The following is a 22861-nucleotide window of genomic DNA, read 5'->3' as shown; positions in this document are numbered from 1 at the left end:
CCATCTTCAATTATATATCAGTGTTATCTATATTTGAGTATAATTTTGTTTTCTGTCTTTCCTTTCCTTGATGTTCTTAGTAAATATTAGTTCTTAGTAAGCCATCTCTCAGTTTTCACCTTAATGTACGCTTTTTGTACTCACAAGGTGATTCCTTTTGTAGGTTAGAAATGTAAAGGTTCTGTTTCACAAAGGCAGTATTTTAACAGAGCATATAGTGTAGGCTATCTGTTAAATAAGATGAATGGTCATTTTGTTTTTTCTCAGTCCAGGATTGGCAGTAACTGAAGTATGGCAGCCTATATTCTTCCATTACTTCTGTGGTTTTGCCAGGCCATGTAAGATTCATGTTACTGTAGTCTGAAATAGTACCCAATCTTCTGAATTGGTAAGAAGTAGGAAAGAGAAATGTCGCTACATTTCCTTTTCTTCGCAGGCCAAGGCTCTAGTTCAGTAATCACTCTGAACCAGAGGAGAGTGAAAGAGGGAGGCCAGCTAGCCTCTTTACCTCCTTTCTCATAGGACAAATGGAACATGTGAGTGGCAAGAGTTTTCACTCAGACCACAGATTACCACCCCTTACCCTATGTGGTAAGGCACACAACAAGGGGTTAGGTGGCATCCATCATTTAAGTTGCCCTTGTTTTTGTAAATACAACAGCTACCAAGAAAGTTGCAAATTTAAATGTACAAATTGATTAGTGACCCATATAACCTGAAAATTTGGACAAAATTTATATTATGTATGAATATAAAGTAATGATATTATTTACCCATGTAGTTTATGGAGTGTGCCTTATCAATCCTAAGAGATTTGTGAAATAATTTTAAATAACAATTTTCATAGATAAATATATTTGTGTGATTTGAATACTATACCAATCATTTAGGACAATGAAAAGTGATCTTCTTTCCTCTAAGAAAAGAATGCTGTTCAGTAAATTGGTAAAAATATTTCAATATTTTCTCGCTTCTGTTTTGTGTATTTTTATGCCAATCTAATTTAGTAGTTGGGAAGAATAAACAAAAATAATTTCTTAACGAAAAACATTGTTTGAGCATGTAATATTTTAGGCATCCTGTGGTGCTGTTAGTTTTTCCTACCCATATTATTTACATCACACACGTATGCTATTTACAGCTCTACAGTTGTTGTCTCCTTATATTTTTTAAGGCTTCCAGTAAATATTTACAATTTTGTTAGATATATATCACAAAAAATAAATATGTATTTTTAAATACTCTTGTTAGTGAGCTTTTTACAGAGGTCCTATCTGGACACTTCTGAGAACTACTGTATTCAACAACCTTCTGCTGAATTTTCTGGATCCTTAACTTTCAGTAAATAAATTTCTTGGACACTTACTTGAACTCTCCAAGTTAACTTAATAACTATGGGGTTGCTTTCATCTGTCCATCAATGTATCCAGGGAACCCTGAAGTTTTTTAATCTATGAATGTACAATATTATTTGGAGATTAGTTATTTTGATAAATCATAAAGAAGGTGTATCTCTACTAAACAGAAATTAGGCTTGATGAATTAAACACCTTACTATTACATAAACCACCACCTTCCAAAATAAAGTATCCTACAGATTAATGAAAGGTTGCCATTCAGAATAAAGTAGCAAATAGATTAAAATCTAATTTCAAAAATTCTGGTAAGACCATCCATAATAAATGTATTTACATATTTGTTTATGCTTTCTGAATTTAGGTTTCCATCTACTATTTTGGATTACAAGATTTGATACAGCTCTGTTTTTATGTTTAATGTATTGGTATGTTTATTTAATCATCAGGATTACTTTTGTAAGATGCCAGTTTTATACTCTGTGTTCACCTATCTTTGAGAGCTCAATAAGAGGAGAGGATACAATAGGTCTGGAATTTCCAACATTATTCCTGGGATTAAACACTGGTATTCTAATAGCATGGCACCTGGGAACTCCACCAACGCCTCTAGGAACTTCAAGATTACCCCTGGGAACTCCAAAATTATCCAAGGGAACTGCGGCATTATCCATGGAAACCCCAACATTAGCCATGGGAATCATAACATTATTTATGGGAACTCTAATATTGCCCCTGGGATATCTACCATTGCCTCCAGGAATTCCAAGTTTACCCTTCATTGAAGTAGAATTCTCAACGCTGGGATTGATAGAATGTTCTCCAGAAGCTGACAAAATGGCTTTTTGCCAAGTCTCTTTGATGCTCTCTTTTTCATTTCTGTTTTCTAAAATAAAAATAAAATAAAAGTTGCTTTTAAATTATTGAAGATTGACTTCTCTTTTGAGGAGAAATTCTATAACTTAGAATGACACAAATTTGTCTAAATTTGATCCCAATCCAATCAATTTAGCAGTTTAAAATCATATAGTGATAGTACCACAATATATAACCTTGTTTGGCAAAATATCTCTATAAGCTGTTTTGGGTGTAAAAGATAGACAGTATAAACAAAAATCTGACTAAATAGTCCCAAACGATTGCCAGAAATTTGGAAATAATGAAAAATATAGAAATGGGAGAAAGGAGAGGGAGAGAGCAGATGAGAAACATTAAGTGAGAGGAGGACTGCAGCAGGATGTTAGCCAATGAGAAATTACAGTGGTGATGGCTGAAGAGTAATGTTATTTCTTTTGCAGTATTACAAATTAATGAGATTAAGAATTAAGTGGCTTGCCGCAACCGGTTTGGCTCAGTGGATAGAGCACATGTGTCAAACACAAGGCCCGCGGGCCAAATCCAGCCCGCCAGGCCTTGCAATGTGGCCCGCACCGCGCTGTCATCACTGCACTCCGCTGTCAGTTTATGACATTGTCAGTTTATGACTGTTCAGTAAACCATTCAGCCCGCGATTTAGGCTGGATTTTAGATTTTGGCCCCTTCTCTGATTGAGTTCGACACCCCTAGGATAGAGCGTCGGCCTGCAGACTGAAAGGTCCCAGGTTCGATTCCGGTCAAGGGCATGTACCTTGGTTGTGGGCACATCCCTAGTAGGGGGTGTGCAAGAGGCAGCTGATCGATGATTCTCTCTCATCGATGTTTCTAACTCTCCATCCCTCTTTCTTTCTCTATGTAAAAAATCAAATATATATATATATATATATATATATATATATATATATATATATATATAAAGAATTAAGTGGTTACATGAAATCAGAGAGGGGGTAACCATAAGAATGGAAGTACCTCCAAACTTCAGAAATCTTGAGGAAGGGATTGGATATAATTGGGGTTTAGCCAATTTTATAAATATTTCAAGGAATGAAGTGATCTCAGCTGGGTTTAGGTTATACTTTAATTTCAGCTATTGATAAATAACTCATCAAAGCACTAAATTTGTATGTAAAAAGAAACAAACTACATAATAGCCAGATTATGATTTTCCAACAAATTATGGGCTAGATTCCAGATACTTATCTCAAACTACCTTCAGATGTTTGATGGAGGTACTTCTACAAAATATTTCTGATTGGTGACACCAATCTCAGGAAGTTATGGGGAGGCTACTAACACGAGCTATCAATAGAATTAAAAATTCCTAATACTATTTTATATCCATAATAGCATTTTTGTATATGTTTAAGTAACTATAATGATGAAAACACAAATAATGCCTTATAATTAATAGCAAACATCAATGTAGGATTTTAAAAATACATTATAAAAATTGTAAAATACATTATAAGTACTATTAACATTAATTTCAAGCAACCATAGGTTATAATATTAAGCATTAATTTTCTCATTAATACTTTCTAGCCACTAGAGAGCTCACATATAGGAGAGAATTATTATTATTATTTTTAATCAACAAGGTCAGATCTATTAACCACTTCACTTTCTAATCTAAGCATCAATTATTTAGCTACTGGGTGATGGGTGTGCTAGAGGGTAAAATTTTCTGTATATGGGATAAAAACTGTACTAGAGTGAGGACTTGTCATTTTTAAAGAGAATTGATATTTTTAGAGAGAGTAGAATGGAAGGGGAGAGACAAAGAGGGAAATATTGATATAAGAGAGACACATCAATTGGTTGCCTCTTGCACATGTGCCAACCAGAGTCAGGGATCGAGCCTGCAACCGAGGTATATGCCCTTGACAGAAATCAAACCTGGGACCCTTCAGTCCACGGGCCAGTGCTTTATCTACTGAGCCAAACATGCTAGGGCTATAAATTATTTTATGAGAAAATATGTATTTAAAATTTCTGATGTTAAAAAGTGGGAATAGAGGGAGCATATCTCAACATAATAAAGGCCATGTATGACAAACCTACAGCCAACATCATACTCAATGGGCAAATCTAAAAACATTTCCCCTAAGAACAGGAACAAGACAGGGATGTGCACTTTCACCACTCTTATTCAACATAGTGCTGAAAATCCTAGCCATTGCAATCAGACAAGAAGAAGTAAAAGGCATTCAAATTGGAAAGGAGAAAGTAAAACTCTCATCATTTGAAGGTGAAATGAAATTGTACATAGAAAGACTCTACCAAAATACTGCTAGATTTAATAAACGAATTCGGAAATGTAGCAGGATAGAAAATCAACACCCATAAGTAAATTGCTTTTATATACATCAATAATGAATTCCCAGAAATAGAAGCTAAACAAACAATCCCATTTATCATTGCAGCAACAACAAAAAATTAAGATACTGTGGGAACCTCGCCAGGTCCTCAGATAGTCAAGACCAATAGGTGCACACAGCCTTCTATCAATACACCAGGAAGGCCAAAGGATGCTCTGTCCAAAGACTTTGATCCTGAGAATCCTAATCAGACCAAGATACTATGAGCAGTGCAAGGCCACAGCACTCTCGCGGTACACTGTGCCCTTCAGTAGCCAATATGACTGATGTAACTATTGACACAAAACCTCCTTTGTCTAAATAGTGTAAAAGTGAGTTACTGACCAGTTAGTTGGCTCAAGTGTGTAAAAAAGTCTGCTAGAGAGAGCAGCTGGGCATAGCAGAGCTAGAGAGCACTCAGAGAAACAGAGGAGATAGGCATAGAGAATGTAGCTCCTATGTGTGCAAGAGAGGCTAGAGAGCTCAGATGGAGCTGAGAGCTGATACTGACTGCTATGATGTAATGCAGTGAGATAGGCAGCATGCTGCTGCTCAGATACTAACTGTGGATACAGAGACTGATGATGCTTTATGGGAAATATATGTATTTACCAGTCAGTGTCTGGCTGCCTGCCTGTATGGACTTTGCTGTAAGGAGTTTGTCTGATGGCTATGTGGCCACTGGCTTCTGCAATAAAGACTCATCTTATACACTCACAACTCCTGGCTTCTCCATCTGACCCACTCTGAGAATTGACCTGCTGTGTCTCTGAAACCTGGTGTCAGAGGATAAGGAGAAACTTGGACTAAGTTCCCAAATGGTAGTACAATAGGCAGGGTTCAAGAAGGGAACGTGCCCTGTGCTTGGTACTGTTGAATGGGAGAATTTAGAATTCATGGACTCAAAGTCACTCAGAGCACCAGAGCTTCTGCAGGGCTCTGGCTGTGCTCTGACAGATACTTAGGGATAAACTTAACCAAGGACGCAAAAGACCTGTATTCAGAAAACTAAAGGACGTTGAAAAGAGATAGAAGAAAATATAAACAAGTGGAAAAATATACCATGTTCATGGACTGGTAGAATCAACATCATTAAAATGTCCATTCTATCAAGGAAATCTACAGATTCAATTCAATCCCCATTAAAACACTAACAGCATATTTCACAGACCTAGAACAGATACTCCAAAAATTTATATGGAATAAAAAAAAAGACCCCCAAAGAGCTGTAGCAATTTTGAGAAAGGAAAACAAAGTTGGAGGAATCACAATACCAGATTTCAAATTATACTACAAAGCCACTGTTCTCAAAACAACCTGGTATTGTCACATGAACAAGCATATAGATCAATGGAACAGAACAGAGAACACAGAAATTGACCCAAGCCATTATGCTCAATTAATATTTGAGAAAGAAATCAATAGCATACAATGGAATCAAGAGAGTCTTTTCAAGAAACGGTATTGGCAAAGTTGGTCAGATACATGCAAAAAAATGAGACCAGACCACCAACTTACATCATACACAAGAATGAACTCAAAATGGATAAAATAATTAAATGTAAGTCATGAAACCATAAAAATCCTAGAACAAACCATAGAGAAGAAAATCTCAGACATCTTTCATAGCAATATGTTTGCAGATACATCTCCCAGGGCAGAGGAAACTAAGTAGAAAATAAATAAATGAGACTACATCAAAATAAAAAGCTTTTGCATAGCGAAATAAATGACCAATAAAACAAAAAGAGAGCCCACTGTATGGAAGTACATATTTGGCAATTATACATCTGATATAGAGTTAATATCCAAAATATATAAAGAACTCATACAACTTAACAAAAGGAAGACAAACAATTCCATTAAAAAAATGGGCAAAGGACCTAAATAGACATTTCTCCAAAGAAGACATACAGATGACCAAGAGACATATTAAAAAATGCTCAAAGTTACTAATCATCCGAGAAATGCAAATCAAAATGATAATGAGGTACCATTTCATACCTGTCAGAATGGCTACCATCAACAAATCTACAAATGATAAGTGCTGAAGAAGATGTGGAGAAAAAGAAACCCTAGTAAGCTATTGGGGGGAATGCAGACTGGTGCAGCCACTGTGGAGAACAGTATGGAGTTTCCTAAAAAAATTAAATATGGATCTGCCATTTGACCCAGTGATTTTACTTCTGGAATGTAACGTAAGAAACCTGAAGCACTAATCAGAAAGAATGTAAGCACCCCTATCTTCTTAGCAGCACAATTTACCATAGCTAAGATCTCAAACAGCCCAATTGCCCATCAGTAGATGAGTGGATAAAAAAGCTGTGGTACATTTATACCGTGGAATACTATGCAGCAGTGAAAAAGAAGTATCTCTTATCCTTTGAGAAAAGAATGGAGAGACCTGGAGAGTATCATGCTAAGTGAAATAAGAAGTCAGAGAAAGACAAGTATCACATGATCTCACTCATATGTGGAATCTAAGTAACAAAATCAACTGATAAAGGGAGTGAATCCAGAGACATGAAAGCATGTGACAGAGTGAGGAATCTTGGAGGGAAGGAAGGGGAGGGTGGGTGGGTGGGTGGGAGGTAATCAACCAAAGACCTTGAGTGTATATATACATAACCCCAGGACACAGACAATAGAGTGCTGAAGGCCTGGGGTGGGGATGGGGAAAACAGGGGCAGGCTGGAGGGTGTCAATGGGGGAAAAGGGGACATATGTAATTCTTTCAACAATAAAGAATTATTTTAAAAAATTAAAAGTAAGAAAAATAAAACTTCTGATGTTATAACAAGTCTGTGTATTTTAAGGTTTTATTTTCACATGATTATTACTAGTGTCTGATTGAATTTATACAACTTAAAGTCAGACCATAATTACCAAATACAAGGAATGAAATTGTAGGATGGTAACCAATTCTCTTAGAATAAGCTAATTTTCATGTGATAAAAAGAAATAAATTTACAGGTGGTTAGTTTGAAAATAAATTTATTAATGAAAGTCTCCTTGTCTGAAAAATTATATGTAATTTATAAAAGGAGTTATAGCAAGTTCAAAATCTTACCTGGTGTAAACAAAGTATGTCCACTTGGTAAGAAGTGTTTATCCTCTGGGTTTACTTTTAACATGGGTGCAACAAGTTTTTGGCTTCTGATATCACTGTATCTTGCTGAACTAAGACTGTGCTGCCTTGGGAGGTTAGTACGTTGTGGCAACAATGGGAATTGGCCTTGCAAAACATGGAGATGGTGACTTCTGTGTGAGGTGGTTGCTTGATTTTCCTCCTTTTGTGGCAGCTGAAGGTAGCCAATCTTTTTCTCTTCTGCAGAAATAGTTTGAATAATGTGGAGCCCTTCATTGTTTAGTGGTGCCTCTAAGAGTTCCTCCCAGGAACGCCGAATGATGGCTCTTTCTCTAAAAGGGTACATGCTTCTTGCTACTTTGAAGTCATCATTTCCTAGGGACTTTGGGTTTCGTGGAGAATACAGCCAGAGATTTGTTGGGGCTCGTGGATGACTGTGTTCTGAGGATAAAAAATATTTATTTATTAAAGCCAGCAGGTGTATAAAGGACGGTGATATTCAAAGTTGGAATTTCTATATCATCTAGCTCCTAATTTCCAGACACACCAGCAATAAATATTGCAGTGCCTTTTCCTCTCTCTTCTGGAATGGCAATTCCTTTAACTTCTAGGAGTTTGAGAAGGCTAACCCCTATTTTGTAAAACTACTGTTTTGAATTCTCTGCTGTTGTTTTAGACGGACTCTTATTCTAAAAAATAACTTTGCTTTCTAGCCTGCTTTAGCTTGCTTGAATAATGAGGAAGATAAACTTAGCTGTGTCTGACCTTGTAGGCTAGAGACTAGATATGCCCATAATTTCAATGCCATGCCAGGGGCATTTTTAATTGGATAGAACTGTGTTATTTTCAAGGCCAGCAGCAAGATAACCACTAAGTGCACGTAGGGCTGACTCCTTAATAAAAAGGGAAGTTCTACTTGTAGCCTTGCTTAGAATTTGAATTCATTTTCTCTAAGCCCTCCGCAGTGAATAAAGTGTGACTCCAAACTCTCAGGCATTGTTTGATTATTCCGGTTCTCTGTAACAAGTTGAGATTCTAGTACCCTGGAACTTTAACTGGCATTTTCTGTAGGTGAAGAAGCCCAAGATTTTGGTCTTATAAGGGCAGTGCTCTATAACTCTTTGATTAGTGGGGGTGGAGGTGGTCACCATAACCACTTGATTTATAATCCCCAAGTCCCTCTGATTGAATATGGTGGTCCCTTCTTTGGAAAACTGCTGTTTGAAACTACTGTTTGAACTACTCTATTATTCTTAGACAGTCTCTTATTTTGTAGGTCAACTATATTTTTTTTAGATAGTCTCTTATTCTGTAAAAATATAACTTGGTTTTTTAGCTTTAATAATATAAAATATAAACTTAACTGTCTGACCTTGTAAGCTATCCATCTAATGTAAGGGGCTGATACACTGATATTGATAATACTCCCATGCCAGGTGTCTGTATAGATATGACATGTACTCAAGGTTACAGGTGTTTGTTAGATATGATATGTACTCAAAATTACAAGTTGTCTGGATAGATAACTTACACAAGGACCTGAGAAATATAAAAAGAGAATGCTTCCTCCTTTGGGTCTCAGAATTTGACAGAGGTATTCTGCTCTGAACCTGAGCGCAATAAAGGACTCCTAATTAATTGGCTTGTTAAGGCGTCTTGTATCTAGCTCATTGACTGACAATACAGCATGATAAATACCTTCTTGAGTAGGTTGATGGGAGATAGGACGAAAATAGATGAACTCATCAGGAACATCTTCACTATGTCTGTGTAGGAATTTTTGACGCACAGAAACAATCTGAAAAAAAATTCAAGTTCAAAACATTACATAATACAGTAAAAAGCACATCATTCAATTGTTAAATAGTACTGAAAAGCAGATTATAAACTTTTTCACTATCCAAAAATAAGATACAGTTCATTGCATTACATCAACACATTTAATATCCTTTTCTTATTTTTTATACATTCTAACCTAGAGCTGTGAGGCTAGTAAAATACTACAATAGATACTATAAAAACACTCAGATTCATCCAAAACAATCCTGAAAAGAGTTATTTTTTCCTTCAAGGAATAGATTATTCTAATCTGGTATTTTCCAAAGTGTATTTCCTAAAACCTTAATCTTATGAAAGGCTCTAACGTGCGCGCGCATGCGCGCGCGCACACACACACACACACACACACACACACAAGATTTCTTGTCTAATAATTTGAAAAATGATATATATTCTGTCTTCACAATGTACAGGAGTCTATTAAAGGCTCTGAGAAGTCTTTTTTATTGATATGTAATTCACTGTATAAACCATGTATTCTATTTTCTGTATTCTGATGCATTGACATTTGGGGCCTTGGTGACTCTGAAAGAATTGTCCCTCCCAAGGTCAGCCAATTCCTGGAGATAGTAACTCACCCAAGAGCTAGCCTTTCATATGTAAACCAACCTATTCAGAGTCCCCATGCCAACCAAATCCTTTATCAGGCTCTCACACTTTGGGCCAGTATCTACTTGCCCTAATCATCCCAGGGCAGGTACCATACAACTAGAGTCAGCTGCTATGCCCCAGAGCCCACTGAAATTATATAAAGTAGTCAATTTAAAACCTGCTTAACAAGCCTAGCCTGTTTCCTTCTGTGGAAAATATAGTGAAGTCTCTTTCCCATTTTCCCAACCCCTCTGCCTCCTGACCAACCCTTGTGATTTCTTGCATGGACTCCCAGAGGGAGGTTGCTCCCTGCCCTGAGGATTTATGAATATAATAAACTATCTTTTCAATGGCAATCATCTCCTGATCTGTTGGCATTCTCATACCTAAATAATAATTAAAATAACTGACACAGTGATCAGGGTAGTTTCGCTTCAGTCTGAAATATTATGCCATTAGACTGTTCTTGACTTATTAACTAGTTCCACCAGACTGCCTGAGACACTTATCTCTGCCTGCTGGGATGCATATACTTGTATAGCTATGGCTGTGACTGCTGTTCCTTTTGCTGCATGTCACCATGAGTTCCCAGATTAAATACAAAATTCAAAAGCTGGGTCCTTCTCAAATTCTGGTTTGAGAAGGGTCAATTGCCTAGATTCCTGGGGGCACCCTTTTATATTGACTAGCTAAGCTTGTGAAAAGCTCTTCTGAATGTAGCCAGGTGTGATTTTTCTCTGAATGCTGTGGGAAAAGAGCTGATTAGTTGAGTCAACACTGACAAGTGATGGAACAAACTGGGTTGCTTTTCCCCCAGATATTTCTGCTTTCCCTGTTGAATAGGAGAGTGCTATTCAGATGTGCCCACATGCTGTGAGGCACAAACAGAGTCAGTGTAACATTTACCTTAGGGACTATAGCATAAAACCACAAATAAAGGTGCTGTCTGGATATAAACTCTTCTGTTGCTGTTTGCCTTGCTGCTGTTGTAATTAGTCATCTTGATAGTGGGGAAGGGCACATAATGAGAATAGAGCCACAGATGTTTAATAATTATTCACCTTATAACTATAGATAAGAAGTTTTCTTAAGACCCTGGGAAACTGGAGGATGAAACAAGGCCATATATATATATATATATATATATATATATATATATATATATATATATATATATATATATATATGATGCCTCGATGGGTCCATTACTCAGAAAAAAAAATACATTTTGAGAATAGACCAAGGGCAGGACATGCTTTGATTTGGTTGCTGTGCCCAGATCCTGAACCCCCTCTGGGAGTTTTTTTCAGGAACGCTGACTATTCTCCAGTCTCAGGAAAGGGCTAAGCTGTTTGTAACATCATAGAAGATTAGCCACCTTGTTATCGGACTTTGAGCTCTTGAAGGCCAGACTGCAGACACTCTCCTTCCCTTTCCATGTTACACTTGCAGCTCTCAGCTGCACATTTTATCTTCTCCCTTGTGTGTATATAATCAGCCAACTTGTTACAGAAAACCAAAGAAGAACCAAGCAATACTTAGAGACATGGAGTTACATTTATTACGTGGGTCCAGAGGAAAATGTCTCTCAAATTCTGGGCCCCAACATGAAGGAATTTCCCCTATTTATATGTTTTTATCTTCTTTGTCTCCAAAATATGGAGTGTTTCCAGCTACTTTTGCAAGTTCTTAAAGAGTCCATATGTACTGGGCCTTGAGACCTCAACCAGAGGCCTAGCCTGGCGCCAGCACTGATAACCTTGTCTGGGGAAGGTTTAATGGCCTCTCTCAAGTAGGAGTAGTCTTACCAAGCAAGAATTTACAGAAGCCAAATAGCAGGGTAAAAATTTAAAACGGTAGTTTTTATATAAAATGGATGCTTCAAACTGGCTATGTTAGGAGAAATAGAATATTGGGGACCAGCTACAATTATAAGAAATATTAATCATGCTCTGTTAACTATGATGGCTGGCTCTTTTCTGATTAGAGAAAGTACATTTTCACCTGGCTGGGAGTTGTACGCCCTGGGACATGGGAGCTAACATCAGAATGCAGTCCATCCTCCTGTACCCAGAACTGCCTATCATTATGGCTGAAACATTCTAGTCTTGGAGGCACTTGCTCTTTACAACCCACAGCCCCCATTGCCTGTAATCTGGTCCCAGGGCACCCAGGGGCACTCACCCTTTGTGACCATTCTCCACCCCCCCTCCCCAAGTCCACATGACTTGTAAACTATAATTATTATCCTGTTCCCACTTTCCCATACCTGTAATTCCAACTTTCCCATGTAATCTTTGTCCTTCTACCCAATATAAACAGCTGGCTTATGGGGAGAGGCAGAATAGACTTATGTGGATGACCTGCTATTCTCCCATACTGCCAGCATTATTTGAATAAATGCTCATATATGATTTAACCTTATCTATGCTTAATTAGCTCAAGTAATGACAGGCAGCCAAGACCCCTTGGTTGTCTGGTTACAGATAGAGGGGTCAGAGCAGAATTTCCAGGATGACTGACTATTCTCCCTATACAATCAGCATTACTGGAATAAATACTCATATAGGATTAAACCTTGTCTCTGCTTAATTTGGCTCAAGTAGTAACAGGTGACCTCGAACCCATTGTGTCCAGTTTCAGTCTGACCCAGTGTGGTATAAAGATACTTGTAACTCTTTGAGATAAATGGCACAATGCATAATGAAAAAGGAAAGAGGGAGGGGACACTTTATTACTTCCCCTCCTAAGACCCTTGAGGAGTGTATGAAATGCTTTACTGAGTACTGTTCCTTACCAACATGCCTAGGTTATTATGCTCAATACCTGAGGCTCAAAAATACTGATAGTGCCACCATCACTTTCCTAGAAGTATATCCAGACACATCAAATGTCAGTTGGGATACTCTAGACTGGTCAATTAAAATGGGTTCTCAGCAATACCAGGAGTTTATCTGGTAAGCAACTAAAGGATTAAAATAAGTTAGTTAAGGAAATAAAAGAGAAAAAATAGAGAAAAAAATGATAGAAGCAAAAAAGAGGGAAATACAGAAATTTCATCTGTCTAGAGATAAAAGCTATTCTAAAAAATTTTGTTCAAAAAAGTAATGACAAAGGATTAATAATACTTCAAATAAGGGGGGCTAACTGTACTGTCCCAAAGAGAGGTTGCTGTAGCTCTCTGGGTTCAAATGCCAACACTAGCAAACCTTGAAACAAGAAACAACTGCCTGCCTCTCTCTCCCTCCTTTTCCTGTAACCACTTAGAAGGTCTACACAATGAGTTATTTGCCAGATACAGATGCTAAAAAATTAGTTTTAGGCAACCATAACCCCCCCCCCCCAAGAAACAAAACAAAACAAAACAAAACAAACAAACAAACAAAAACCATGGTGGCCGGCAGAACGGGAATGAGGGAGAAAGTGTGAATAAGGGAGTGAGAGAGGAGTGTGCGGACATGTAGTGTGTGTGTGTGTGTGTGTGTGTGTGTGTGTGTGTGTGTGTCTCAGAGGCTGGCAGATCATGTTCCCCTGGAAAGTGAGCCCCTGCTACCACTGCAGACATTCCCCAGACTATGTGGCTCTGGCACAGAAACCACACCATCCTTAAGGGGCGAGAAGCCAGGGTTAGGAGTGCAGCCTCATCACCACCCACACTGGCCTTGGACACCACTTTGGACAGCGCAGTGAGCTGCAAAGTGTATACCACTCCAGCCAGAGTTGCACCACTCAGGCCACTGGCTCTGGAACCCCCCCTTCCCCCCCGAAGTGAGTTGCCATGTGCATGCACCCTGGCCAAGTCTTACCATGCCAGCTGCAGACATTGGGACCCCTGCCTCCCAGGCCATGTGCTTCAGGAATCCAGCAGTGTGTTGCACCACCCTTGCCATGAGCTCTGGGACCCTACAGTGTGTCGTCATTCCACCTGCAGGGCAACTAGTACAGCCTCACCCAGCCTCAAGCTCTGCAGAGGAAATGAAAAATCTGAATAGCCCCAGAGAGCCACGAGGGACTGGTTTGAGGTTCTGTTTGGTCCCAGAAACACTCCCAACTAAAGTCTGTGTAAGAAGTAGACACTTGCCCTAACAGGTTTGGCTCAGTGGATAGAGCGTCGCCTGCGGACTGAGGGGTCCCAAGTTTAATTCCAGTCAAGGGCATGTACCTGGGTTGTGGGCACATCCCCAGTGGGGAGTGTGTAGGAGGCAACTGATCATGTTTCTCTCTCATCAACGTATCTAACTCTGTATCCCTTTCCCTTCCTCTCTGAAAAAACAAAACAAAACAAAACCAAAAAAAAAGAAAGAAAGAAAAGAAAAGAAAGAAAGAAATAGACACTTGTTTGAATAAGCCTCAAAACAGGCAGACAAACAAAGCGAGCAGATTGATCCCTCCTGCCTGCATCCAAGGCTGTGGAGACAGACACAGAGGAGTGGTGGATCGCTGGGAACTTTCAATATGGTGCCATCTAACAGAAAATTGAGAAGTGGCAGGCAGAACAGTAGAGAGGGGTCCCACGGAACATTAAACCTTGGCGGAGGTGAACAACACTTCACATTTTATTTTTATATTTTATTTAAGGGAGAAAAAAATGTTTTTTATCTCTTTTTTTTTTTAACCTTTTATTTCTTGTACTGGAAGCCCAGTGCACAAAATTTGTGCACTGGTTGGGGGGTAGTGTTTCTCAGCCCAGCCTGCACCCTCTCCAATCTGGGATCTCTCTCACAATCCAGGACTGCTGGCTCCCAACTGCTTGCTTGCCAGCCAGCCTGATCACCACCTAACCACTCCCCTGCAGGCCTGGTTACCCCCAACTGCTCTCCTCTGCTTGCCCAGTCACCCCAAACTGCCCTCCCCTGCAGGCCTCGTCCCTCCCAACTACCCTCCCCTGCTGGCCTGATCTCCCACAACTGCTCTCCCCTGCCGACCACCATGTGGTAGCCATCTTGTATCCACATGGCAGCGGCCACCTTGTGTGTTGGAGTGACGGTCAATTTGCATATTATTCTTTTATTAGATAGGATTATATTTCTTCATTCTATTTTAATTTTTATATCATTATTTTATTTTATCTTAGTTTTCCCCCCACCCTTTTATTCCTCATTTCTCCCTTTTTCATCCCATTTCTCTTCTCCTGTCCCAGCTTTAGTTTTTCTCTCTCCTTTCTTTTTACCCCTTGTTAAAAATTGATCTTCTTTATCTGCTTTAGCAATGAATTATTATTATTGTAGTCTTTGTTGCATTACTCATATATCTAATTTCCTGTTGCTAGCTCCAAGTCCATGCACCCTTCCTTTTTCTCTCTCTTCACTAGCCAATTTTAAATGCTTTTGGTTTTCCTCTATTTTCTTGCTCGCTTCTTCTTCTAATCGCTTGATTAGTTTCACTCACTAAACTCAAGCATATCTGTTCTCTCCTCTGTTTTCCTTTTCCAAAAATAGATGAACATATTGATAGATAAATTAAAATTTTTAAATATTTTTATTGACTTATTGATTATTTTTCTTTTTCTTTTTCTTTTTATCCATTCATTCTCTTTCTACCTCCACTATACTGAATCATGGCATTCCCCTACTCATTAAATTCCTTTACTTTATGGATATAAGCTTTGCCTCTATAGATTCTGACCCCCCTTGTTTTCTGGGTGCTTGTTTTTTTTGTTCTGTGGAGTTTTCTCCCCATATATGTATATTATTTTTCTTTTCTCTCTTACCTTTTTTTCTTTTTCAATATCATTTTTACTCTCTCATCTTTCCTAATTCTCTTTTCTTTGGTGAGCAATTTTATTGGAGTTATCAGTGTCGTGAGTACATTTGTGTTTTGCTCATTTGTGTTGTGTTTTGTTGAGTTGTAATTTGTACTATTTAGTCAATGTAGAAGAGAGTAAGCCACATAACCAGACACCCTGGGAGGAGACTCCATCCACAAACAGGACCATAACACTCAAGACCCAACTACATCAAGAAAACACAAATATTCCAAGTAGGGTACATCCTTAGAATACCCAGCCCAGAAAACCTGAGAAACTGCACTACTGGATCCCACAAAAGATCTACTATATAAGAAAAATATAAAAAATATCTGAGTGACATAGAAGTTTCGTCTAATACATAGAAACAACCACAGAGGAATAGAAAATAGGGAGACAGAGAAACAAACCCCAAATGAAGAAAAGAAGGAATCACCAGAAAAACAAGTAAACAAAATGGATGCAAGCAATTTGTCAGAGAAATAATTAATAGCAATGGTCAAAAGGACCAAGAAAAGGATGGAAGACAAATTCAACAACGTGTAAAAATCAAGAAGAAATGAAGATTAAAAAAGAATTTAAGAATGACAGAGCTGCAGTAAAGAACCCAATAGAAAGCATCAACAGTAGATGAGGAGAAGCTAAGGACCGAATCCATGAACTAGAAGACAAGGTAGAAAAATAAAACAAAACAAAACAAACAGAGCAGCAACTGGGAAAAAAAAAATGCAAGAGGAGCTGAAACCGGTTAGGCTCAGTGGATAGAGTGTCAGCCTGCAGACTGAAAGGTCCCAGGTTTGATTCTGGTCAAAGGGCATGTACCTTGGTTGCGGGCACATCCCCAGTAGGGGGTGTGCAAGAGGCAGCTGGTCAATGTTTCTCTCTCATCGATGTTTCTAAGTCTCTATCCTCCTCCCTTCCTCTCTGTAAAAAATCAATAAAATATATTAAAAAATAATTTTAAAAAAGCAAGAGGGGGTGTAAGAGAGCTTTGGAATAACAAGAAATGAAACAACAGCCACATAATATGCATGGCCAGAAGGAGAGGAAATGAAGCAAGGAAAGAAAACTTGTTTGAAGAAATAATAACAGAAAACTTCCCTGATATTGGGAAGAAAAAACTCACACAGTCTGAGAGGCATATAGAGTTCCAAACAAGATGAACCCAAAAAGACCAACATCAAGACACATTGTGATTAGATTGGCAAATACCAATGACAAAGTAAGAATCTTAGAAGCTGCCAGAGAGAGACAGAAAGTTAGCTATAAGGGATCTCCCATTAGACTGTCAGTTGATTTCTCAACAAAAACACACCAGGCCAGAGAAGAATGGAATGAAATATACAAAGTAATGCAAAGCAAGAGACTGAATCCAAAATACTATATTCAGCAAGGCTATCATTCAAAATTGAAGATAAAATCAAGAGCCTCACAGACAAAAAAGATCTAAAGGAGTTTATTACCACAAAGCCAGCAATGCAAGAAAAACTAAAGGAACTGTTACAAAAGGCAGGAATATGAAAGGTAGAAGGAACATAAGCATAAAGAATTAGGAAAAAAAAAAAAAGATGATGACCGGCAAGAAGGTAGGGAGGAAGAGTGTGTGAGAGAGTGAGGGAGCGATAGAGGAGTGTGTGGTCATGTGTGGGTGTGGGTGAAACAGGGACAGTTAGATCCTGAAGTTCTTCCAAGGGGATGGCAACCTGAGCAGTCTTAGACAGCAAAACTCTGCTGCTGCTGCAAACTCTCCGGGGAGGACATCGGTGGCACAGAGACCATACCATATTGAAGGACAGAGCTCCTTGAGACTGTGATCCTAGCCTCGCCACCATCCAGTCTGGTCTCAGTAGCAAACTGGGACCCTACAGCCACTCTGTTAGAAGACCTGCAACCACAGCTGCAGACCCAGGGACACCAAAACTCCTGGCATCCCAGCCACAGATTTCTGTGAGAAACAAAACCAATATCCCTCCCCCACCACTCCATGGCAGTGGAATAGGAATTACCGGACCCTGGCCACACAATAAGGGTCTCTGCACACACACAACAGCAACAGCTCTACCTGACTTTGAGTCTTGGTGTTGGACTTGGGAAGTTTGTTTCCCAGGACCAGGCTCCATGCCCAGGCATGGAGATTCTGCTGAATTTGAGCCTAGGTGCGCATCCTTGGGGAGATTGTTTTCTGCGACCAGATCCTGCACCCACACAGGGCAGGGAAATAGTGCTGAATTTGAGCCTGTGGGTACAAACCCAGGGAGTTTGTTTCCCATGACTAGATCAAGCTAGAAGGGAATGGAAGGAGATATACAAAGTGATGCAAAACAAGGGACTGAATCAAAGAATACTCTATACAATAAGACTATCAATCAAAATTGAAGGGGAAATCAGGAGCTTTGCAGACAAAAAAAGGCTAAGCCAGCAATGCAAGAAATGCATAAGGGAATGCTGTATAAAGAAGAAATAAAAAGGTAAGAAGGAACACAGGCTCAAAAAAGAAAAATGGCTACAAACAAGTACCTATCAATAATAACTTTAAAAGTAAACGGACTAAATGCTCCAACCAAAAGATATTGAGTGGCTGAATGGATAAAACAAAAAACAAAAACAAACAAGCAAACAAAAAACACCAAAAAATGACCTATATATATGCTGTCTATAAGAGACCCACCTCAGAACAAGGGACTCACACATACTGAGAGTGAAGGGATGAAAAAATCTTTCAGGCAAATAAAATGGAAAAAAAAAAGGCTGGGGTAGCAATACATATATTTGACAAATTAAACCTCAAAGTGAAGGCCATAACAAAAGATAAGGAGGACCATTTCATAAAGTAAAGGGAATAATTCAACAAGAGGATTTAATAAACACATATGGATAATATAGGAACACCTGAATATGTAAGAAAACAAAAAACAAAACAAAAAAAACTTCTAAAAGATATCAAGGGTGAGATTGACATCTACACAATTATAGTAGTAGCATTTAATACCTCATTGACACCACTGGAGAAGTCCTCTGAACAAAAAATCAGCAAAGAAACGCCAACTCTAAATGACTCACTAGATCAGATGGACTTAATTGACATCTTCAGAACATTTCAACCCAAAGTTTCAGAAAATATATTCTTCTCAGGTGCACATGGGTCATTTTCAAAGATAGAACACATATTGGGAGAAAAGGAAAAGTCTCTTCAAATTCAAGAAGATAGAAATTGTATCAAGCATTTTCTCAAATGAAAATAGCATAAAATTAGAAATCTACTACAATAAAAAACAGTAGAAAAAAATTCAACACCTGGAGGCTAAATGGCATGGTATTAAACAATGATTGGGTTATCAAAGAGATCAAAGAAGAAATAAAGAGCATTCTGGTAACAAATTACAATGAAAACACAACAATCCAAAATCTATGGGATACAGTGAAAGCAGTCCTGAGAGGGAAGTTCCTAGCTCTACAGGCCTACATCAAAAGACAAAAATAAAATGGTAATAAATAATCTAACCCCACAAGTTAAATAATTTGAAAGAGAGCAACAAGAAAACCCAGTGTAAACAGAAGGAAAGAAATAATAAAGATTAGAGTAGAAATAAATGACATAGAGACCAAAAAAACAATACAAAATTCAATAAAACTAAGAGCTGGCTCTTTGAAAGGATAAGCAAGATTGATGAACCACTACCCAGGCTCACCAAGAAGCAAAGAGAAAGGACACAAATTAACAAAATCAGAAATGAAAGTGGTGAGGTAACAACAGTCCTCCACAGAAATACAAAATATTGTTTTAAAAAAAAGTACTATGAGCACCTTTTCTCTAACAAATTGGACAATCTAGATCAAGTGGACATTCTTAGAAAAATACAAGCTTCCAAAACTCAAACAGGAAGAATAGGCCCATAACTACCGACGTAATTGAAGTGGTAATAAAAAATCTTCCAGCAAACAAAAGCCCTGGTCTTGACAGCTTTACAGGGGAGTTTTACCAAACATTCAAGGAAGAACTAAAATCTATCCTTCTCAGAGGAGGATCCAAGATGGCTGCTCAGGTAGACACCTAACCACAGCAGCACACAACAATTTCAATGGAATACAACTAAAATGTAGAGTGGACATTGCCCAGAGCTACAGGTAGTTGACTGACTGAAAATTCTACAACAAGAAGGAAAGAGAAAACCAGAAGGAAAATCAGAGGAGCTGAAAAATCCTAAGGTATGGAGACATGCTGCGCACATGCACGCTCGCGCAGAGAGGACGCAGCTGGAGAGGAGGAGAAGGCTGGGTGCCTTCCTGGCATTCTCTAGCAAATAAAACCCCCAGCCTGGGCTGAACCCCAGAACCGGCAGCGCTGAGCCCCAGTTATGGGCCAGACCCTGGGTACCCAGGCTAGGGCAGGGGGAGACAGGGCTGTGAGGCAGAATCCCAGGGGAGCGGCGAAAAGTAGAGCCCCCAGAGTCGCTCACATTGCGTGCAGAGGACGGAATGTTGACTCTGATGCTGGATTCCCCTGGCGGGAAGAAACAAAACCTCCGGCGGTGCTGAGCCCCACCCCCGCCTGCTCTGAACCCCAGTTCTAGGCCAATCTCTGGGGACCCAGGATCAAGCAGAGGGAGACGGGGCTGTGAGGTGGAGTCCTGGGAGATCGGCGAAAGGGAAGGAAACAGGAGCTCCGGCCTTGCTGGGCACCAGTTAAGACTGCTCTGAACCCCAGTTCTAGGCCAGACCCTGGGGACCCAGGCACAGGCAGAGGGAGATGGGGCTGTGAGGTGGAATCCCGGGGGAGTGGCGAAAAGCGGAGCTCCCGGAGTTGCGCACATTGCTCGCAGAGGACAGTCTGTTGACTCTGATGCTAGACTCCCCTAGCGGGAAGGAGAAAAAAAGCTCCAGACTGGAGGAACGCGACGAGGAGCAGGAGGCCCTGCCGGACACCGGCCAGCCGGGGCACCAGCAAGGAGCCCGGCGACTGGGCCCCCGGGGTGGGGTGGGTGCCCCTGGGCCTTCGATCGCTGAGCGCGGGCCACGGAGCCGACACCGGGGGCTGCTTCCTGGGCGGCGCCGACCCCAGCACCAGGCTGAAGCAGTGCAGGAGCCCGCGGAGAACAAAGGGGTGCCACAGGCCAACCTGCTGAGCTTCCAGGACAAGGAGGAAGAAACCAAAGAAGTTTTCAATGTGAAGAAATCAAGTGAGAGCAAAAGATAGTAAAATTACTTAAGAAAGAACATAAAGAAGATCTTGAAAAATCGAAGACTAAGTCAGAACTCAACTCAGCAGCCAACATTGCAACATAAATGCGTTGTTTTGTTTTGTTTTTTTAAAAAGGACAGAATGTTGGATCGGCAGCGGCCAGGCCTAGAGTGGCCAGGCACAAGGCAGTGACAGCCGGGCCCGGAGCAGCAACAGCCAGGCCCCAGAACAGCAGCAGTCAGAACCAGAGCAGCAACAGCCAGGCCTGGAGCAGCCAGACTTACGGCAGTGGCAGCCAGGCCTGAGGCAGAGGCGGCCAAACCCAGGGTGGCCAGTCCAGGGACACCCAGGCCCAGAGTGGCCAGGCCCGGAGAAGCCGGGCACAGAGCAGCTGGGTCAGGAGCAGCCAGACCCAGAACATCAGCAGCCAAGCCCAGAGCATCCAGGCCGGGAGCTGCCAGGCTCGGAGTGGCCAGGCCCAGGGCAGCCGGGCCCAGACAGCCGGGTTGGGAGCAACCAGGCATGGAGCAGCAGCAACCATGCTTGGAGCAGCCAGTTCGGGAGCGGCCAGGCCCGTAGCAGCAGCTGCCAGGCTGGGAGCGGCCAGGCCCGGAGCAGCCGGGCCCAGAGCAGCCAGGTCGGGTGTGGCCAGGCCCGGAGCAGCAGCAGCCACGCCAGGAACAGCCAGGTTGAAGGGGCAGTGGCCAGACCGGGAGTAGCTGGTTGTGGAACGGACCAGAGCAACAGAGGCCAGGCCCAGAGCAGCCAGGCCTGGAACAGCTCGCTCCTCGCCTGCCTCCACCCCAAGGCTGCCTCTCAGACATGGCTGGAAACTTTTGGGGGAACTTGAGAGTCTGCTGAATCAAATGAGGAAGGCTTAGATCTGGATGTGTTGAGTTAGTATAGTGCTGGGGTGTAGATCTGTGAGTGCCTTGTGTGGGGCCTGTATGAGGTTGGTTGATCTATTTGGAAATGTCTTTTGTGTGAAGTGTATCCTTGGGCATGTGGAGGTATTATTGATTTGAGAAAATGCTAAGTAACTGATTTACTATCTGAAAAATTTAAAGTTCTGAAAGTTTAAGGTCTCTTGCCAAAAAGAGGTTTTAAAGCTAGCACCTTAATTTTAATGGAGAAAGGGGAGGACAAGCACTTCCCACCCAGAACAGGTAATCCAATTCCAACCAGCAGCTATGTTTAAACAATGTGTCCATTTACACCTTTTGATAGCCTAAGGGCAAGTTTACATGTAAACAAGTTTGCTCTCAATTCCCAGGGCAGAAAAAAAACCAAGGTTTAAAATTATTAGATTTTAAAATTTATTCTTAGAAGTGTAAAAGTTTATTAATTAAAAACAACAACAACAACAACAACAAAAGGAGATTGAAAAACCTGATGAACAATAATAGTGGTTCATTGTAGTAGAGTCGGTGATAGGAGTGGACTGACTGTTCTCAGGGGTGGGGGGGTGGGGGGGGGAGGAAGAGACTGAACATAAACTGCGCACCTATGGATGAGGACAATGTGGGTTGGGGAGGGGGCAGAGGGTGGGGTGGGAACCTGGTGGATGGGGGAAGAAATGAGGAACCTTTGTAATAATATGAACAATGAAGATTGATTGATAAATAAATAAATAAATAAATAAATAAATAAATAAAACCTATCCTTCTCAGACTATTCCAAAAAATTCAAGAGGAGGGCACACATCCAAACTCTTTCTATGAAGCCAGGATTACCCTAATTTAAAAACAAAACAAAACAAAAAACATACAAAAACCCAGATAAAAGCACTACAAAGAAAGAGAATTGCAGGCCAATATTCCCGATGAA

The sequence above is a fragment of the Pipistrellus hanaki genome (assembly GCF_964339955.1).
Source record: "Pipistrellus hanaki genome assembly, chromosome: X".
Classification (NCBI taxonomy): Eukaryota; Metazoa; Chordata; class Mammalia; order Chiroptera; family Vespertilionidae; genus Pipistrellus; species Pipistrellus hanaki.
This window is presented reverse-complemented; position numbering follows the sequence as displayed.